General features: G+C 33.8%; 1 protein-coding gene across 1 annotated transcript in view; it reads right to left on the bottom strand.

Moving 5' to 3' along the window:
- LOC121424187 (pollen-specific leucine-rich repeat extensin-like protein 1) overlaps positions 1-20,214 on the bottom strand; it is a gene marked incomplete at its 3' end in the record, with an annotated part of 40,373 nt that overhangs the window by 4,942 nt on the left and 15,217 nt on the right. The gene's annotated exons all lie outside the window — the stretch shown is intronic.

Raw genomic sequence — 20,214 nt, 5'->3', positions numbered from 1 at the left:
AATCTAAAGCCCTTCTGCCAGGGAGAAGATAAAGGGAAGGAGGGAAAGGGAAAGAGGGAGTGAAAATGGGAGTTTGAAAGAATGGTGGAGAAAGAAAAGCTAAAGTAGATAGGAGAGAGTGGAGGAAGTTGCGATAGAAACAAAAAAGGAGATATATACATGGAAAGAAAGGGAAAGGAAAGATTGTTAGACCAGGGAGGAAAAAAGAAAGGATTACGGGATGGACAGAAGGAAGGATTAAAAGGAAAGGCAGTGGTGTTATGACCCAAAAATTTTGAGGGGGCTCAATCTGACAGATTGTGTAAAAAACATTGAGTTGCAAGCGAGGGAAGTGAGCGAGCAAGCAAAATATTCGAAATTCTTATTACAAAAATCCCAAGTTTGTGATAGATTTTGACATAACATTAAGAAAATAATATCATATTTCATCCTTATCCCTTTCCTTTTCTTTCCTTTCCTCTCTTTTTTTTTCTTGGTCGTGAATAAATGGCGGGTGAGCACTACACCTGGTGATGTTTTTCTTCACTCCAGGTAGAGAGGGGTACAAAGGTTCCTAACCAAGGAATGAGAAGGGAAACAACGGAAAGAAAAAATGGAGAGAAAAGTGGAATAACAAACAAAGAGAAAAAGGATAATTTAATGGAAAGATGCACAGAGAGGCAGACAGAAACAGAAAGAGAGCTCTCAAAGAAATAGACAGACAGTCATAGAGGCCGTTCTCATTACACTTTCAAAAACTAGTTTACGGGAAGCCGATTCAGGAAACCAGTTGGGAAGATCGCTTTGCTAGCGTTCCCACTTGATAACACGAAAGTGGTTTTCTAAATCACTTCACGCAAAGCGCTCTTGTTGCTATGGAAACGCTCTCAGTAGGATGACACGTTTCGCACGAAATCCGAAACTGCAGCATAGGCATTCTCCACCTGTCGTGTGGAGTAGCGCGCTCAAAATGTGCGAAGATCGCTTCCCGAAGAACGGTTGTGTCCTCACTTATGTTAAAACCAGTTTAACGAGGCAAAGCGATCTTGAAAACTCCATCGCGAGGTGGTTTTCCAAACTGGTTTCACTTCCAAGACCGCTTCCACCGTTCTCACTACGTGTTAAACTAGTTTCCACTAAACTAGTTTTAGGAACGTAGTGAGAACAGCCTCATAGACACAAAGACAAATCACCGAGAGAGAGCAAGAGAAGAGAAGCGACGAGGAATAGCAAACAAGTGAAACTGAAATACAAAGGAAATAAAATTCAAATCAATAAAGTCAATAAATTGCAAAATTAATACACACGTATGCTATTTAATTTTTGAATAATTACTAACTTAAAAACGAAAACCCAATGTCTGTAAAATGTCATTCTGTACATGAATGTGAAATCACTTATAAAGCTATAAATGTATAAATAATCATCATTAATCTTTCGCCAGCCAATGAAAACTATGTAACAAAAAGCTTTATATGTTTAGTTTTAAAAGGTAATTGAGAACAATAGAATAGAAACATTGAAGTGCAGTTTCTGAAAGAGTGGACATGGAATGAAAAATTGAACACTACAGATATATCAAGTTAAAAATCAATAGAATATTGTATGGCAAGCTGTTTGCCCATTTAATCCAATTTCTTGACACCAAGAATTTTATTTCTTAAACAACACAAAATACTTTTTGATATGATTAATTTGATTTCTTGATATTTTGTGTCATAATTCTTGATCATCAAAAATGGAATGTTTGATATAATTAAAGAAAATGGCATAAAATAAGGAAACAGTTTGTCATATGTAATTCAGCATATGCTGGTGTGACAACCTCTTCAAATATTGTAAGAATATGAAATATGGGACTCAAAGATGTCATCTAAAAATATAGTAGTGCCTCCTCAACACTGTAAGACTCATATATGAAGAGATAAACATCATCAGAACTTCAGAAGGTACATACACACCAACCCGATCAGGAAAAAAACCCTGAATAGTCAAAACTTATTCATGCTTCAAAATACCTGGTGATTTATTTTGAGTTTTGAATTGTGTTCACACCTACATGAACCATAAAGTTTCACAGTTATTATCCTATGTCCAGAAAAGGGCATTTACCCTTCACAACTCACAGATGAAAAATAGTACATTTCTTGAGTTCACATTGTATACCCAACCAGACTTGGGAAAAGGTCTACAAATATTTGTGATTTCAAAAGTATGCATTGATTTGCAGTGTATTTTGAGAGGGAAGCGGGGGGGGGGGGATATTGTACATATTTTGCTTTCACTCTAGCAATATACTTAGTTAATCAGTGTAGACTTCCCTATCTGAAAATAAAATATTTATTCCTTACTATGGAAGTGTGAAAGCACTAAGAATGACTTGTGAAAACGAAGCTGAATCGCTTGTTTGCTTGCATGCCTAGTTTGTCAACAATACCATTGACCTTACAGCGCAAGACTTTCACTTTCCCTCTCTTGAGTTCAGGAGCCCTGTTTCATAAAACTTGTTACAATAAATAATTGAAATAACAGTTGAAAACTAATGAAATCTTGTAATCTAATTGGCTGCATAGAGGAATATAGAAACTGTGCATTTAATATAGTTATAACAAAAAGTCACCATGAAACATGGGGGGGGGGATTTCAAACACAATGAAAGTTTTGCGTAAAATGTTTGCACCAAACTCATGAAATCTATATTTTCATTCTGAGATTATGTGTAAGGAGCATATAAAAACATATTTGAAGACAGTGCTACTGCTCCAATAAACAGCAAAAGAGATCAAGAAAAATAAATGAAACTGCATGACATTTGCAAAAATGTAGAATCCCACTGCTATTCTATGTATAGGTCTGAGCTCCAGGCGAGCCAGATGGGGTCACATGACTTTACAAAGACCAACCCCCACAGGACACCAAGGCGGAAACACAACAATTTGGCGGATAATGGATGAAAATTAGTTTCAATCAAATGTTTATAGGATGTTATTCCTGCGTATCCTACGGCTGAGACAAGGGGGTAATAAAAATTTGGATGAATTTTCTGATGAGGGCTGATCACCTGGGAGACCCTCCCCCAAGCTCAGGCAGACTAAGCAGGCAAAAACTGCCCTGCTTCAGACAGGATACACAAACAAATAAATGTTGCCCTTTCATTTACAAAACAGGATAGAAGGCTAGACCTCCTTGAATTTGAATGTGTTACTTTTATTTTTTAATTATTTTTTTGTTCATCAGTGGCACAATAGAGCAAAACTTTGAACCCCCTTCCCCTTCAAAGAAAATCCTATTAAAATGTATTATTTTGGAAGACCTCCTCGAAAGAAAAAAAAGAGAGCAATGAAATTATTTTTTAATCAGTAATCATTTTTTATAAAAATTTGGGGTTCAATTGTTTGTTTTTTTTTTCAAATCGGTCAGATATTAAAGTGATTGGTTAACATTGGTTTGACTTTTAAAAAATCTGAGCTAGAAGGTCACACTTGTCACCTGTGTCTGTGATATGTTCCAAAAATGAAGCCCAGAAAAAATTGCGTTCGAAAATGATTATTTAGTGCTTCAAAAATTGAAATAAAAAGTGACCGGAAACACCATCTTAATTTCATCCCATACACTTATGTGTACTATTTAGGTGTCTATAAGACGCCTATTTAAAAAAATCGGGGTTTGCCCCTTAGTTTTAGCTTTTCGTTCTCAATAATGGTTGTTTTCAGGGTTTATTAGTTCTAATACATGCACTTGTACACATGTTTCATCTTGGTTTGAGAATTTTTTAAATCGGCTGCTCACAAAGTTAAATAATGCCTTTAAAGGAAATTAAATGGAATCATAATGTGCATTATAAAATAAATCAAATACAATTTCCCCTTTTTTAATCCCCGCCCTCATTAAGCCATTGGAAAATCCATCATTATCTTCACTCCTACAATTTCAAAATACAAAAGATACACAAAGTCCACTTTCTAAAACAAGACAGATAGTCACTCTTGTAGGGGTGAAATTAGAGTGATGTAAAGCGGAATTTCAATGACAATTGAACTGAGTGGAATTTGGTCTCAAAAATTCAAAATCTTCATATTCCTTTGTAATTATATGTGCTCATGAAATCTTAGTTCTAGTCCCATACCCAAATACCAACACCAAACTTGAAAACCACTTTATTTCTGTATAAGGAGAGGCTTGGAAATGATTTAAGCATTATGTCTTAAAGATTAATTCCAGTTCTGGTAACGATCTCAAAATGACTTTTTACAGAATCTAATATATGACCACACAAGTGTCTGTTTGTATGAATAAAAAATATGTGCCAAAGGATTCTGGAAGAAAGTGTGTAATTGCTGAGGAATAAGCAAAATAAGCGCGGTAAGCGCGGATTCGGTCACTTCTGTCAGGTCTTTATTCCAGCAATAATAATACACTGTCCCATGTGTGCCTATCTGTGTTGGCGATCTTCAGTGTGATCGTATTTCAGCTGAGATTTTATGATTTCACAAAGTTCAGTTCATGTAACTGTACCAGATTTAGATCCATGATGATAAAGTCATACTTAACCTTGGTTTTACATACTTTCTCACAAAATTAGTGTACTGCAACTACTATCATTTAGCTTTAATGTTAGGAAGACTGACACAAGATTAAATATAATTGAAGTGGAGTTAGTCATAATTGGCTCATAAAAACTGCTAAATGATACTTCCATTGCAATTCTGTATTTTCACCATGTTATGCTAGTCAGGTAAATATGAACTCATTATTTACTATGCAGAAAATTAATATGCAACATATTGGATACTTTTAAAAAATCGCCAGTGACAAAAATTTGGAAAAGAATACCATAGGTAAGTGCTTCCTTCTGACTTCAATATTGAGTTGCCTGTGGCTTCACTGGCTGTTCAGAATCAGATAAAACATTTGATTCATTCAATTTGACGAGTTTGTTTATGTATTCTTTCTTACATTCATTTATTCATTCATTCAATCCTTTATTCATTCATTCATTCATTTATTTAATTATTCATTTATTCTATAAATATTATTTATCTGTTTTTTATTTGGTTGTTGATATTTGTTTATCTATTTAATCATTATTTATATATTTCTTTTGATCTTTCTTTCATTCGTTCTTTCATCCATTCTTTCGTTATTTCTTTCTTTTATTCTTTTGATCTTTCTTTCTCTCTCTCCAACGTTCTTTCTTGCTTTCTATTCTGTTCTTTCTCTCATTCGTTTCATCTTTCAGTTGTTCTTTATTTTATCGTTCTTGCAATTGCTTTTTCTCCTTCATTCTTACTTTCATTCTTTCTTTCATCTTTTGTTATTTCTCTTGTTCTTTCCTTCTCCTCTTTCTTTCTTTTGGTCTTTCTTGCTTTATTTATTTATTTATTAACTTATTCATTTTACTTATTTTTTGCTTTATTTATTTGTTTGTGTGTTTGAGAATATTTTTTAAAAATGCTACTTTTGATCGCCAGTTAAGGTGCTATCTAGGACATGCTGGTCCCCATTATCTCAATAAATGAGACATTAATCACCTTTATCAGAGCAAGAAGGGGCTATCAAAAAAAAACTTTACAAGAATGGTCGATTTTGTGGTTCACATGCTAATTATTAAACTGATTCTTAAAGGTTTTGAAGTTTGATGGGAATACTATAAAGGTAACAAGAATAAGAGTGAAACTAATTTTCAAAATTAACATATGATTATAGATGAAATGAAATGAAATAAGATAATGAAATCAAAAGAATACATAGTAAATAAACAATCCATTGAAACAAGTGGAGCGCCTCTGGCAGTCTCACCTGCATTACGGGATTCAATATAGTGACAGTGCTGACTTTGAAAATGACTACAAAATTAATCACAAATAACAGCATTCATATAGTAATAAAATCATATGTTCATTGGCCCTAAATGACATTTGACCTTGATCATGTGACCAAAGACTTGTGGGAAATGATCACTGATACTTTCCACATTTTATGAACTAGATCCATAAACTTTCAAAGTTATGATGGCAATTCGACAAATACCCCAACACAGCTAAGGTTCATTGACCTTGGTCATATGACCTGAAACTCACGCAGGACGTTCACTGATGCCTGATTACTATTATTTCCAAATATCATTAACCAGATCCATATACTTTTTAAGTTATGACATTTCAAAAGCTTAACCTTGGTTAAGATTTAGTTTTGATTCCCCACCATAATCTAAGTTCGTAACCCCTAGATGACCTTTGACCTCGGTCATGTGACCTGAAAATTACAAAGGATGTTCAGTGATACTTGATTACTCTTATGTCCAAGTTTCATGAACCAAATCCATAAAATTTCAAAGTTATGATGGAAAATTGGAAATCAACAAAAACCCCAACATGGCTATACATGTAGTTCATTGACCCTAAATGACCTTTGACCTTGGTCATGTGACTCATGTGACCTGAAACTCATGCAGGATGTTCAGTAATACTTGATATGTCCAAGTTTTATGAACTACACGTAAGTCCATATACTTTCAAAGTTATGATCACATTTCATTTCGTTTAGTTAAGATTTTGATGTTGATGTCCCCCAACATGGTCAAAGTTCATTGACCCTAAAGAACCTTTGACCTTGGTCATGTGACCTCAACCTCTGGCAGCATGATCAATAATACTTGACAACCCTTACATTTAAGTTTCATTTAGTAGGCCCATATACTTTCGAGGTTATGATGACATTTCAAAAACTCAACTTTAGGTTAAGATTTGATGTTGACCATGCCACCGTCGTCGCCGCCATCGGAAAATCTGCGCTCTCTCTGCTATGCAGGCAAGACAGACCGTAATAAACAAATACAAAATAATCAAATCATTGAATGAATACATAATGGGGAAGTAAATGAAATAAAATTAATATGAACAAACGTTGAAAATAACTGATACAAGTTGTGATATACAACACAAATTAAATACACCCTTTAAAAAATAAACTTTTAAAATATTCTGTAAAATGCTGACTGTGCCGATGGAGCTTGTTGAAGTCCCTGATGGAATACATATGTATCCTATCAAGACATCCCAGGCTTAATTAACTGATTAGTGACTCATGTTCTAAGACGTCTGCTCGTAGGAGATCAAGTTCAATCTCAAGCTCTTGGGGCACCCCCAACGTCTGGCTTGCATCAAATCTTACTTTCAGTCCGAGGAGAAGGGTTTAAGACTTCCACGAAGAAGTTACTTGAGTTGAGTGTCTGGCAGAATGAATTTGCACGAGCATTTTACCATACATACATGAGCCACATTTTGTTCATTTCCATGACAGGCCTACTGATTTTCCACTCACCCGTTGGACAATTTCTTTTCATTGTTCGTATGGAGGATTCTCCATGTTGTGCTCTAACTGCAGACACTGTCCACTTAGATTTTTGTAAAAAAATGGCCTCCTTGAAAACCAACTATTGGAGTGATGTTACCCAACATTGTCAATGATAGATGATATCACTATTGAAATGTACTATACTGTGCCTAAAAAAAGTCTTTACAGTACATGAAATGAATAGAGTCACAAGTGTCAAGAAAAGTTTAAAAATTTGATCATATCATTACCATATTGTACAACGCCTCCATAATTTGTTGTACGCGATCAAATGGGAGGCTGAATGTCACACATTCGTACCGTTGCACACAAGACGTACCATCCAAAATGTACCGTCCAAAATGTACCATTGCACGGCTTTAGGAGGTGACATCACAATGCGATTTCATTGAATAAGATGACAATGCGCGTACAACCCGCTGGCTAAATGCGCAATGCTGTCCAAGATCATGTGCGCTTGTGGGTCCGGCTTGTGGGATTTTGCTTTTCGCTTTCAATATTTTTGCTCCTTTTTCATAGATTACTGGAGGGAAAAACTCTTCTTTTTCATATTTTTGCTAGATTCCGAGGCGTTGTACAACACAAATAGCGAATATTCTTATCCGTGCAATGGTGCGAGATATCGCATTCGGTGAAAGAAAGAAACGCTCTATTTAACTCGGCTAACGCCTCGTTGAATAGAGCATCTTTTTTTCACCTCATGCAAAATCTCGCACCATGGCACTCATGCCTATTCGCTATTTGTATACTATTAAATAACAGTGCTTTGATGGTCCCTTGTTATTTTGCAGTTATTGTTTTGCTGTTTGTTTTACCATTTCTCTTTTTTGCCACATTGGGTGAATTTATGTATTTTTCTCATAATCACACATGAAAAATATATTATTCAGTCATTCCCAAAAATATGTAAAGTGCATGTATCTCTAAGATCCATCCATCTACCTATCTATCTAAGTATCTGTCTATCTAAGTATCTGTCTATCTACCTATCTAAGTATCTATCTATCTACCTACCTACCTATCTATCTTTCTATCTATCTACCTATCTATCTATCTATCTACCTATCTATCTATCTATCTACCTATCTATCTATATATATCTATCTATCTACCTATCTATCTATCTATATCTATCTATCTACCTACCTACCTATCTATCTACCTATCTATCTATCTACCTATCTATCTATCTATCTAGCTACCTATCTATCTATATCTATCTATCTATCTATATATATCTATCTATCTCTATCTATCTATCTATCTATCTATCTACCTATCTACCTACCTACCTACCTACCTATCTATCTATCTATCTATCTATAGATTTTCACAGAGAACCAACTAGCAACATCAATTATACACCAGCTTTTCCAAAACAACCTACATACGATACAATACTGTAAATTTATATACATTGGAATAACCTAAATAGAATGTTAAAATTGTATCCATTGATTAATTTCTACTTACATTCTTGCACAAGTTGCAATGCATTTGATTCATCATTAAGCATAGAAAATCTATTGTTTCATTTGGACTTTGCCACTTATTACTGAACAATTACACGCAATAATGAATGTTAAACAAAATGAATATCAAGGACAACTTCCTTTGGAAAAAAAAAGCTCCATGAAACACAATGCATGCAGTCCATACTAGTCAGTATATCAAAAGTCAAACTTATTTTCTAGTATTTCTTTTTACTGTACCAGATTTTTCTTTTTTTTCTAATTCCTGGTTTTATAATTGATTGTATTTTTTCTACATGCTCTACTTCATACATGTATTATATTTTATTCTCCTCTTCTATATTGTATTCTATTGTATTGTAATATGATCATATTTTATTTGTGCAGAGCTCTCTTGTTAAGCAATTTTATACTGAAGAGACTACCCTGGGTAAATAAAACAGAATAAATAAACCTTTTCACCAAATATCATTTTCATCTTCCTATGGCACAGATGCAGGTGGCAATAATCATCGTGAGTCATTGTGGGGGTGAGTTTCACTGATTGATCATAATAAATAATCAATACAATCAATTATCAATTACACAAATTCTTCCCTTATATGATAAAGCTCTATGAAATGTGGGCCCAGGACAATTTAAACTCATTATAATGCAGAAATTATAAGGAGGAAATGTGAAACTAACAATATTTACAATATGAAATAGTTTTTTCAATGTCATATGTTTATATGGTTTTGTGGTTCTATATATTGTTTGTGAATAACCTAGTTTCACAGGAAGCACAGGAAGAGTCTGTTTACATTTTGTGTAGATAATTATAATGGCACATAAATTATTGCTTGTGAATTGAATAGATATGTTTTGTTCAATTTGAAATAAAAAATGCATTGACATGATCCACAGACATGGGGGGGGGGGTGGGGAGGGGGTAGCACCCGGGATAGTGGCACATACATGCACATTTTAAAGTTAATATTATTTCCTATTATGAACATACATGCATTTTCACAGTATAAACTATAATCCACTAGCACAACAGGTGGCTGCACCCTATAACGAGGTGTAAATTAACCCTAAATTAATTAGCTGGGGAAAGGTAAGAATGAAACGTGCAATATCATTTCCCCACCCCCAGAAAAAAAAATAGGGCCTGATGCAGTTTGCCGGGTATGTGAATGGCATTCATTAGTATGATTATGGCCATGGATCAGATCTACTAGCTGTATTAGAAAGAAATAAACAAAGGGTACCAAATAGATAATAGAGGAAAAGAACTGATATGGAAACTTGTATTCTATTTGATTGTGAAAGAAGTCAGATATATTTATTTTACTTAAAGGACAAGTCCACCCCAACAAAAACTTGCTTTGAATAAAAAGAGAAAAATTCAACAAGCATAACACTGAAAATTTCATCGAAATCGGATGTAAAAAAAGAAAGTTATGGCATTTTAAAGTTTTGCTTCATTTCACAAAACAGTTATATGCACATCTCGGTCAGTATGCAAATGAGGAGCTGATGACATCACCCACTCACTATTTCTCTTGAATTTTATTATTTGAAATATGAAATACTTTTATTTTCTCGTCATTGTTATGTGAAATGAAGTTTCATTCCTCCCTGAACACGTGGAATTCCAGTATTTTAACATTTAGTGCTTCAGGCAAGGAGGTCCTATTCGTCAAATTCGTAAAAATTGAAATATTGTATTATTCAAACAATAAGAAACAAAAGAAATAGTGAGTGACATCATCGACTCTCTCACTTGGATGTAACTTGCTCGTTCATATAATTATTTTGTTAAAAATAAGAGAAATTTGAAATGTCATAACTTTCTTATTTTACATCCGATTTTGATGAAATTTTCAGCATTGTGCTTGTCTGATTTTTCTCCATTGATTCCAATCAACATTTTTCTGAGGTGGACTTGACCTTTAAATCAGTGTTAGTATCAAAAACAAAAATAAAGTTTTGTTTTTTTATGAAAAAGTTATATCTTTCTATGTTTCTAAAATAATTGTTAAAAAAATCATCAAATTATGCAGAATTTGTGCATGGAAAGAATAATGACAAACAATGGAATGTACATGTATGGAAATACATATATTTACATTGTTTAATTTAATACAGGATTTTCTTAATATGCCATACAATGGATTACTCCAAATTATTGACTGGTCATGTCCCTATGCGTTGCCAAGTTTTACTGCACAACAAAAGTCAATATAAAGGCCATGTCCTTCCATGGTTAGCCACATTAATTCCATGGTAGCTTTGTATTGTAATACATGTATATAATTAATATAATTAATTGCATATTGATTGCATCGACATAAATGGTCATGCATACATGTACCTGTGAAACATATATTGATATTTGAAGAGTCCAAGAGGGCACGATTGAGTGATGCTCAATGATTGAAACAACCTTGTATATTCATTTTTCCTTTTTACCCCCCCCCTTCGCTAAATTTTTATTCTTCTACAAATACATGTACATTGTTCTTCTTTCTTTCTTTAATTCTTTTCTTTTTCATTATATTCTGCACAAGTCATCATTATCAAGATCTCTAATTATTATCATTTCTAGTACCAGTGGTGGTAGAGCAGGGTTTTGGATTACGGTGACCCGGGTTCAATTCCCACTTGGTACGCTAGTGACCTTTGACAAGGCATTAATCCTCATTCCAGGTCCCTTGGAGCGGACCTTCAGCTGTCAGTCCTCTGGTTGCTTGCTTACAAGCATCCATGCTTTCTTAGCAATCGGGTGATAAAAATTGCCACCATCATCGCCCAAGTGTAAGGATTCTGACGGTAAATATGCAAAATACAGAGTTAAGAGTCTGAATGTGCAGCCTATAATGCCTTGTGTACAAACAGCAAATTTTGTATGTGCTAGTCTTACAGTCCATGATTCAAAAATGAATCTTTTGGATCTAAATTAAATCCAGAATTTTGCTGGTCAATACCCACAGCCCATCTGGATTGATATCAAATCCATGTTATTTAAATGCCTATTTGGTGGATTGGCAAATGGAATCAAGCAACTTCAATTAAGAAAAATAAATGAATTTCACACTACTATTCTAAGGTTTTGATCAAAAGTAAATCCAGATCAACTATGTATAGTGAACAGCTGTATAGTAGATTTAGACTCAATCTTCTGGATTCAAATATTAAGCTATAAGAGTTGAATTTAAATCTTTGGGACTTAAAAGTTAATCCCTAGGATGAAAAATAAATCTGACATTAGGCCGGTCATTCACAGCCAATCTGTATTTATTTCAAATCTTTGAAACTAGAGTGCATTTTAAGAGATGGATCATCACTGGATAAAAATTTATTGATCTTCAAGTTCAAAATCACACAAGTATCTATGACCATTATCAGGCAATTATTGTCAGACATTTTTTCAAGAGAAGAAAGTTAATGTACTGAAGTTTATAATATTTGAAGACCACAATCTCAGAGAAACTGTGTTCGCTTTATAAACATAACTTTATAAGTGAGAACGCACGCAAAGTCACGATCTTGAGTCATAGTTTTCCTCTCTGCCTTCAACTTTATGACATGACTGATTCCAATCTCAGAGCAAAAGATTCAGCTATTTTTAGCAATTCTGTCTACGTGATTAGCATTAAAATGTTTTCACTTTGTGCTAGATTGAATATATGTACCACAGGAGATAGAAAAAAAAATAATAAATTTTTGAATTAATGATTAAATACAATTTTGAAAATAAAAAAATATATAAAGAATGATAGCAATAAGGTAAAAGGTACAGCCCTATTCAAAACAGAGTCCCAATTGGGACGCATCTCCAATTATATTAAAAACGTACTTGTTCTCATGTTAGATTATTTGGTTTAGGAAAGGTATGTTGCAATGTTTTGTTAATCTTTCATTTAGTATTTATGTATTTTATTCTAAGTATATTGTATTAGACTTAATTACCTCCTTTGTAAAGCGCACAGAGATTCTGTAGAATATTATGCGCTATATAAGCATCTACTATTATTATCATTATTATATGCATGCAGATCCACTGTAAAACTGGTGTGATTAGAATGGTGTATGGTAATATGAAGAAGTCAAAATGTCAGGAGTAAAATCTAATATCGGTGTAAAGTGTATGTTGTGAACACCAGTGGTGTAGTCTAACACCATGAATTTTGCAATTCCCAAAACAATTAGATGATGTCTCAAAAATGAAATCCTTACTTTGAAGAACTCAAATGAAGTAGGTTTAGAATTCCTTACAAGATCAACTTGCCAAGCTCTAGTGTTGCTAAATCTCATACTGAAAGTTCATAGTATGAGGTCACACAAATCTTGGTACATTAAAAGAACTCAAAGAAGATTTAGAATTCCCCGCAATACCAGTAAAAAATGCAAAGTTCTATTTGACTTCAGCAGTACATGGGTTTTACAATGTCAAAGGGGAAGTTCACCCTGAGGAAAATTTTTGTGTAAAAATAGCAGATAAAAAAAAAATATTGGTGATAGTTTGAGTGAAATAAATTAAAGATCAGGAAAATCATTAGAATTTTAAGTTTTGGATTTGTGACGTCATAAACAAGCAGATGTCCCATATGTTATGTAATATAAAATGCATAAATTTCAATTTTTTAATGGTTTGCAACGACTTTATTTTATTCTTTAGGAACTGGTTTGTAATAGTTTGTCTATTGATATAATGAAGGTACACTAAATACCATTTTCAATTTTCTGAGAAAATGAAATTTCATTGATATTTTGCCATTCGATATGTAGGAAAACTGCTCGAATATGACTTCACGAATCAAATGATTATTCTAACAACTTTTCTTTTCTTTAATGGATTTTCCTCAAACCTTCGGCAATATATATTTTTTCTTTAACAATAAACTTTTTGTCAGGATGAACTTCCCCTTTAAAGACCACAGGTGTTAAAAATACCAGGGGGGTGTTTCACAAAGATTTAAATATGACTAAAGTCGCACTTAAAAGCTGACACGTACACAATATGATACACGCAATCTTATTGATCAATACGCAGTAGTGCAAGTCCTCTTCGATTGATCTGACCAATGGTGTACATTGCTTGGTGCCAGTCCTCTCACAATACTTACCCGTGTACATGTAGTTTTAACACCACACTGTAAAAACTGCGGTGTTAAAACTGACACCAATTGGTGTTAGAGGACCACACCCTGAGGTGTTAAAATTACACCCTAGAGATTAAACATAACACCAAAGAGTGTAAATGTAACAACAAAAGGTGTTATAATAACACCTATAGGTGTAAAACTAACACCACCAATTTAACACCGGTGTAAAATAACTGGTGAGGTCCTCTATGTACATCGGTTAACACCACAGTTTTTGCTGTGCACTATCAGTGATTGTAAGTTGGGACACTTTACATGGATATGATTTCATTGTGGTACATGTAGCTCTATCTGCAGGTCTTCTTCTACATTTACATGTAGGCCCTGTTAACAATAATCATTCCGCTCATTTTTTATCTTATATTTGATTACACATGTACACAATGATCAATTATCAATCATAGAAAATAAACTACAGGCTAAATCACTATTAGCTGAATGGACATGCCAGGCCCAAGATGGCTATGATCAACAACAATACAACTCACTCAAGAGAGAATCACTTTATTAATAGAATTGGGGTGCAACCGGTATTTTTAGAAGCACTGAATTGCCCAATTTCAACCAAATCAGCTGACCTATTTCAGAGCAAGGAGCACAGTTATTGCCAATTGGTCTAATACCAGTTGGTCTAATTCCCACCTGAGTAATCCCATTTTCATCTCTGGATTAAATCATGTCTAAATATGGCAAAGGGTCAGTAATGTGAATTTTACTTGAGTGCCATCTTGCAATAAAATAGTACAAAAGTGTAGTTGTCATTATAGTTTTTTTAGCCATTTAAAAAAAATCGTGACTTTTCATCCATTAGAATTCAAAATTTGCATCTAATGCCAACTGCCAGCAGTGTTTTTATTTGTACTTAAAAATAGCAATTTAAGCACTTATTTTAGATATTTAATCATTGAATTTTAGAAAGCTACTGGCAGAGATTTATATCCTGAAATTTTCAGCCTATTCCATGTTTGAGAAGCGGTTTTATATAAAGAAGACTATAATGTACACCTGATCAAAATAAAGTTTGATGTAAAATTTGTAAATTTGTCCAGTTAAAAGACATTTTACAATTACATCATATATCCTTCACATGATAACTGTTTTAGGGCAAACACATGAATTTCAATAGTGGTATGCACTTTATTCTATAGGTCTAAGTTAATTCTCCTATTGGTCTCATTTCATTTAATCCAATTACAACTAAAATCCACTGAAGGGCGAATGTCATTTTGTCTATTGATCAATGAATTTATTATCAATGTGCAGAAAAAAGGTTCAATAATGTGGGATCTCGTTCCAACCGGACATTAAGTTCAAACATGCTGCTATGGTTAGAGACAACATGGACTGCCCATTTGAAAAAAAAAATTCTTCAATCAATAGCAAGAATATGGTTAGCATTCAGTTATTTCAGCACCATCATTCATCATAAATCAAACATATTTTATGCATGAAATCTCCATACACCATCACAGTTCAGAACAATTGTAGAGCTAACTTTATGAATTTGAATGAGAAATTTGCTTCAAATTGAGGAATAAGAATTAAAAAAACATATTAGTTGTTGGACATATTGACACAAATCTGTGTGACATCATCTATGAATAGGCTTAAAAGAGGAATGGGTGTGGGAATTTATTTAAATATTGGATTAATTGGATTTGAAGCAAAACTGACCACAGTAACTTAAAACTACTTGCAGACAAAATGCCATCTTTCTTGCTTATCAAATAATCTTTTATTTCAACATTTCTCGCTGCTGTAAAGATACCGATACAGATACACTCAGTCAATAGATATGCAAGGCTGGGAGAGATACACATCATAATAGTAAGAAATAGGGTTAGCCCCCACAAAAAAATAACAATAATGATAACAACAATAAATTAATAGAAAGATATAGATAAATAAATTAATAAATTAATGAATAAAATATACAAATTAATTAATTAATTAACGAAAGAAATAAATGAATAAATAAAAAGCAAACAAATAAGAATAGAAAACAGAACAATACAATTGAATGAACTCCTTTTAATAAAAATATTTTCAAAATCTTAATCTAGGATGTGTATCTAGGTTCTCTTGGCATATCCTGATCAACCTGTTTTTTCTCTTTTGGAAGAGTGTGGGGGAGTGCTGGTGCTTTCTGCATTGTCACCTTTCCCATGCTATTAATGACAAGAAAGTCTACTATTTTTCATGCAACTTCCTTCATTATTCAAATTGTGGTCATTTGATTACTATTTTGTACAAGTGTTTTTTTCCTACAAATGTTATACCAATTTCCTGTAAGAACCCCCAGCCCCCTACAGAACACTTTGCACATTTATTGGTTCACTAGACCCCCCTCAAAAAAGGGGAAAGCCTGACTATTTTAAATACCTTTGCCATGACATGCTACACTCATTATGTACACCATCTTGTATGTGAGATACAGTAGAGCTCTACACCATCGGACCTACTACAATTCAATTTACAAACTGCAAAAATATCAGATATCATGCAAGCCCCATCCCCCCTTACAATTTCTGGATATGCCATCAAAAATATTTTCCAATTGGTGTGTATATTACCACCTAAGGAGGATGTGTTGCAGAAGCACATGATCAAGAAGACCAATTATCCTTTCCAACTTTGAAAATACTACCTTCCTCGTAAACCCCCATGGGATTTCGCTAATAGTCATGAACTTTAGGTCCAAAACTTTGTGAAGTTTGAGATAATACAAGTGACTTAAAACCTCCCCTTGTGATGTGCAATTTACATAATGTGCATGCATTCATGAGCAAAATAGGCTCAATATTTGTGAATCTGACTTGGACGGGGGACCTGTGTTTATTTCAACTTAAATAGCAAAAATTATAAGTAGGCCCTTCAAACAACAAAATAAAAAGTGGATTTGAATAAAAATAGAAAGTGAAAATATGATATTCATATTATAGCATTTCACATACTTTTGGTCACGAAGTATGCACAACACAGTGATATACATATGAGAGAGTCAATGACGTATACTAGTATAAACTCACTTTTTCTTTGCATTTTATTCTCAAAAACATAGAAAGTATGTTAAATTTGCAGATTTGAAATAATTCACATTATGAGGGAAAAAATGAGACATTGGTTGTCTCATCTGCATACAAAGCAAGAGTGCATATGTTTTGTGAAATGGAACAACACTTAAATGGCAATATAAGTTGTTGTGTTTTTTTTTTTTTTAAACATCCAATTCTGAAGATTTTTTTTATTCAAATCAACTTTTTTACTGGAGTAGACTTGCCCTTGTAACACTCTCCTTGCAAAAAAAAACCTTCGATACAAAAACACATCATCTATTCTCATTTAAACTACATGTACTAAATTTTACTTTTCACTGAACAACCAAAAAAAAAACCCATAAAACATGATGGGCCTCAGTCTTAATAAATCAAAGTCATTCTTTCTTTCCTGATTTTCAAACATCAATCATCCAAAAGCAAAATTCAGGCTGAGTTGAGTGTCATGTGATAAATATCAGACCTGTATATTCTGTGAAAAAAATATCTTGGTTGAATCATCAACATGCAATGATACATGACTAGACCTCAAATGACTTCTTTTTAAAAAGTGATTTTATCTTGTAAAAATAAAACAAAAATAAATTGACCCATTCTTGTATACGAAAACTGCAAACAGAATGCTGTAAAATTACATTTAGGTCGCATTCAATTAGGAAAGGGGTATGAGGTGACTACTAAAACAATTACATTCTAATAGAAATGATTAGACAAATTTCCTCTTGTCTGAATGGAAGCCAAACTGCAATTGTGTGATTGTTTGAAAATCTAGTGGGGTTGGCCCATTAAGAGATTTTCTCCCGGACTGTCTCGGGGGGGGGGGGGGGGTGGGGAGTCAAATATATTGCTGTACACATGTATGACCCCCAAAAAATGCATTTAAGTGGTGTTTAACGCCAATTTAAAACAAAAAGGGGTAGTTTTGAAAGACTAGTCAAGGGTCAATCGCAGGTTCAAATGTTTTTAGGGTATTTTTTACGTGTTTAGGGTATGTTTTTTTTCCCCTGGGGTCATATTCTGGCGACAAATTGTTTAGGGGCCAAAATGCGTAAATAAAGCCCGCGAAAAACTTGTTTAGGAGGTGTTTGAAAATAATTTGGCCACACGTGTGTACAGCAATACATTTAAAGAGAAATTCCAGTAGTTGCAGTTAACACTGATTTCATGAGAAAGTCTGTAAAACAAGGCTTAATTGCAAGTATATCATCGAGGATCTAGATCTGGTACAGTTACATTAACTGGACTTTGTGAAATCTTGAAATCTACGCTGAAAAATGTTCACACCGAAAATCCCCAACACAGATAAGCGCACGTGGGACAATGTATAATTATTGCTCAGGGCGTCGGGCCCGACGCCCTACCCGAATCCCGTGCTTATTTGCTGATTTCTCAGCAATTACACAATTTCTTCCAGAATCCTTTGGCACATGCGTTTTATTTATACAAACAGACACTTTAGTGGTCATTTCATTGGATTCTGTACGAACTCATTTTGATATCGTCACCAAAACTAGCATTTACCTTTAACTGCCCCCCCCCCCATGAATTTCTCTGTCTGAATAAAGTGCAAACTGCCTACTAAAGGTATGTTTGTTTGATCAAGGACCTACTATGGTTTGATGTACATATTTCATCCTTATCTATGATTGCAGGAAGGTAGTTCAAACTCTACAATCACCTAAATACCATTGTTAAACACATCCTGGATTGAAGAAAAACAAAAAAACAGTTTTGCTACTCGGTCAGGAAGCACTGTAAGTTTCAGGGGGGTTGGCCCCGTTGGGGTGCAGGTCTTGGTGGTCCTAAAATATTATGGGATCATTGAGAAACAACCACTTTATCATTGTTCTAGTTGTTTCTCAATAGATAAGAAACAATGACTGGGGAAACTATATTTCAAATGTACTGATATTTGTATCCATCTCTTCAACAAAAGTTGAGGTTGCTTTGTGACTGTAAGCGATACCTTTCCAACTTAGGGAAAACGAGTGAAATAGATCTTGGGGGGACTTATTGTAATTATATCTTGCAGAAAATTGATACTGTAACGGAATATGATCATTCTGAGGAGTGAGGATGTGCAGTAAACAACATACATGTAAGAATAAATATTCTTCTAAATTTATGGGGGAATTAATAGTCAAGTCCACCCTAAGTCTACCCAAAATCCATGTTGATTTAGGCTTACTTCACACAATCAGTGACCATATCAGACTGTATGATCATCTGATCATCTTTGAAAAAAAATAGAAAATACACATCAGGCATTCTTTAATTATTGGCTTGCCATACTATGTGGCATACCATAGCTAAATCCTACAGTGCCCTTTGCATAAAAGTTACAGTAACTTTGCCATCCAATGGTAACTACCATGCAGGTAACGATGATGAACAGCCAATCAGAATCAAGGATTCCATGCAAGTTACCATCATGGTAACTTTGCCATGCAATGGGGCCTGTGTGTACGAGTGTTCCTTTATGCTGTGTGAGAGTTGGAAATTTACATGTTTGAGAAGAGCAAAATGTTCAAGTTCAAGTTCATTTATTTCTTTCCACAACCAAAATACAATGCATACATGTACGATATCAATAAGGTTAAAAGAAACAACACAACAGGAATAAAAGCTTATGGACAATGAGCTAAAAAGATATCGAAAATATGGGAAAGAGGTGGTCTGTATAGAAGCAACGCTTGTTAAGCACAGATCACCTTTGATGCAACAACAAAATACGTATGATACAATATAATTAAACGTCTGCATTGAAAAAAAAAGCAGATAAGAAGCAAGAAAAAAAAAGTATATATACATATATATACAGTAATAACATAAAAAAGAACAACTAACTAGAGTAGGGTAGAGGAAGGTAAGTACACAACAAAAAAGGAGAAAAAAATACTCCAATATTTCATGGATTTTAAAACAATCCCGATCGGCTTTGAATAGTGACCAGCCGAACACTGTATTTAGATTGAATCTGTAAAGATTTTATTTTAAAGCTTTAAGGTTTTATGAATTCAAATCCTTTGAGATAAAGATTCAGTTTGAATTTAAAATTTGACTGTATCTATTCACTGTCCATCAGGAGCTATTTCAAATCCATATTATGAACATATATTCTATGGTGTAGGATGCAGAGAGAACATGGGACAAATGTCAGCATTTGCTCTAAGAAATATGAAAGTTGAAACTATGAAA

This window comes from Lytechinus variegatus, chromosome 11 (assembly GCF_018143015.1).
Source record: "Lytechinus variegatus isolate NC3 chromosome 11, Lvar_3.0, whole genome shotgun sequence".
Taxonomy (NCBI): Eukaryota; Metazoa; Echinodermata; class Echinoidea; order Temnopleuroida; family Toxopneustidae; genus Lytechinus; species Lytechinus variegatus.
Note: the sequence above shows the minus strand (reverse complement) of the source record. Positions and strands in the feature narration are given on the sequence as shown.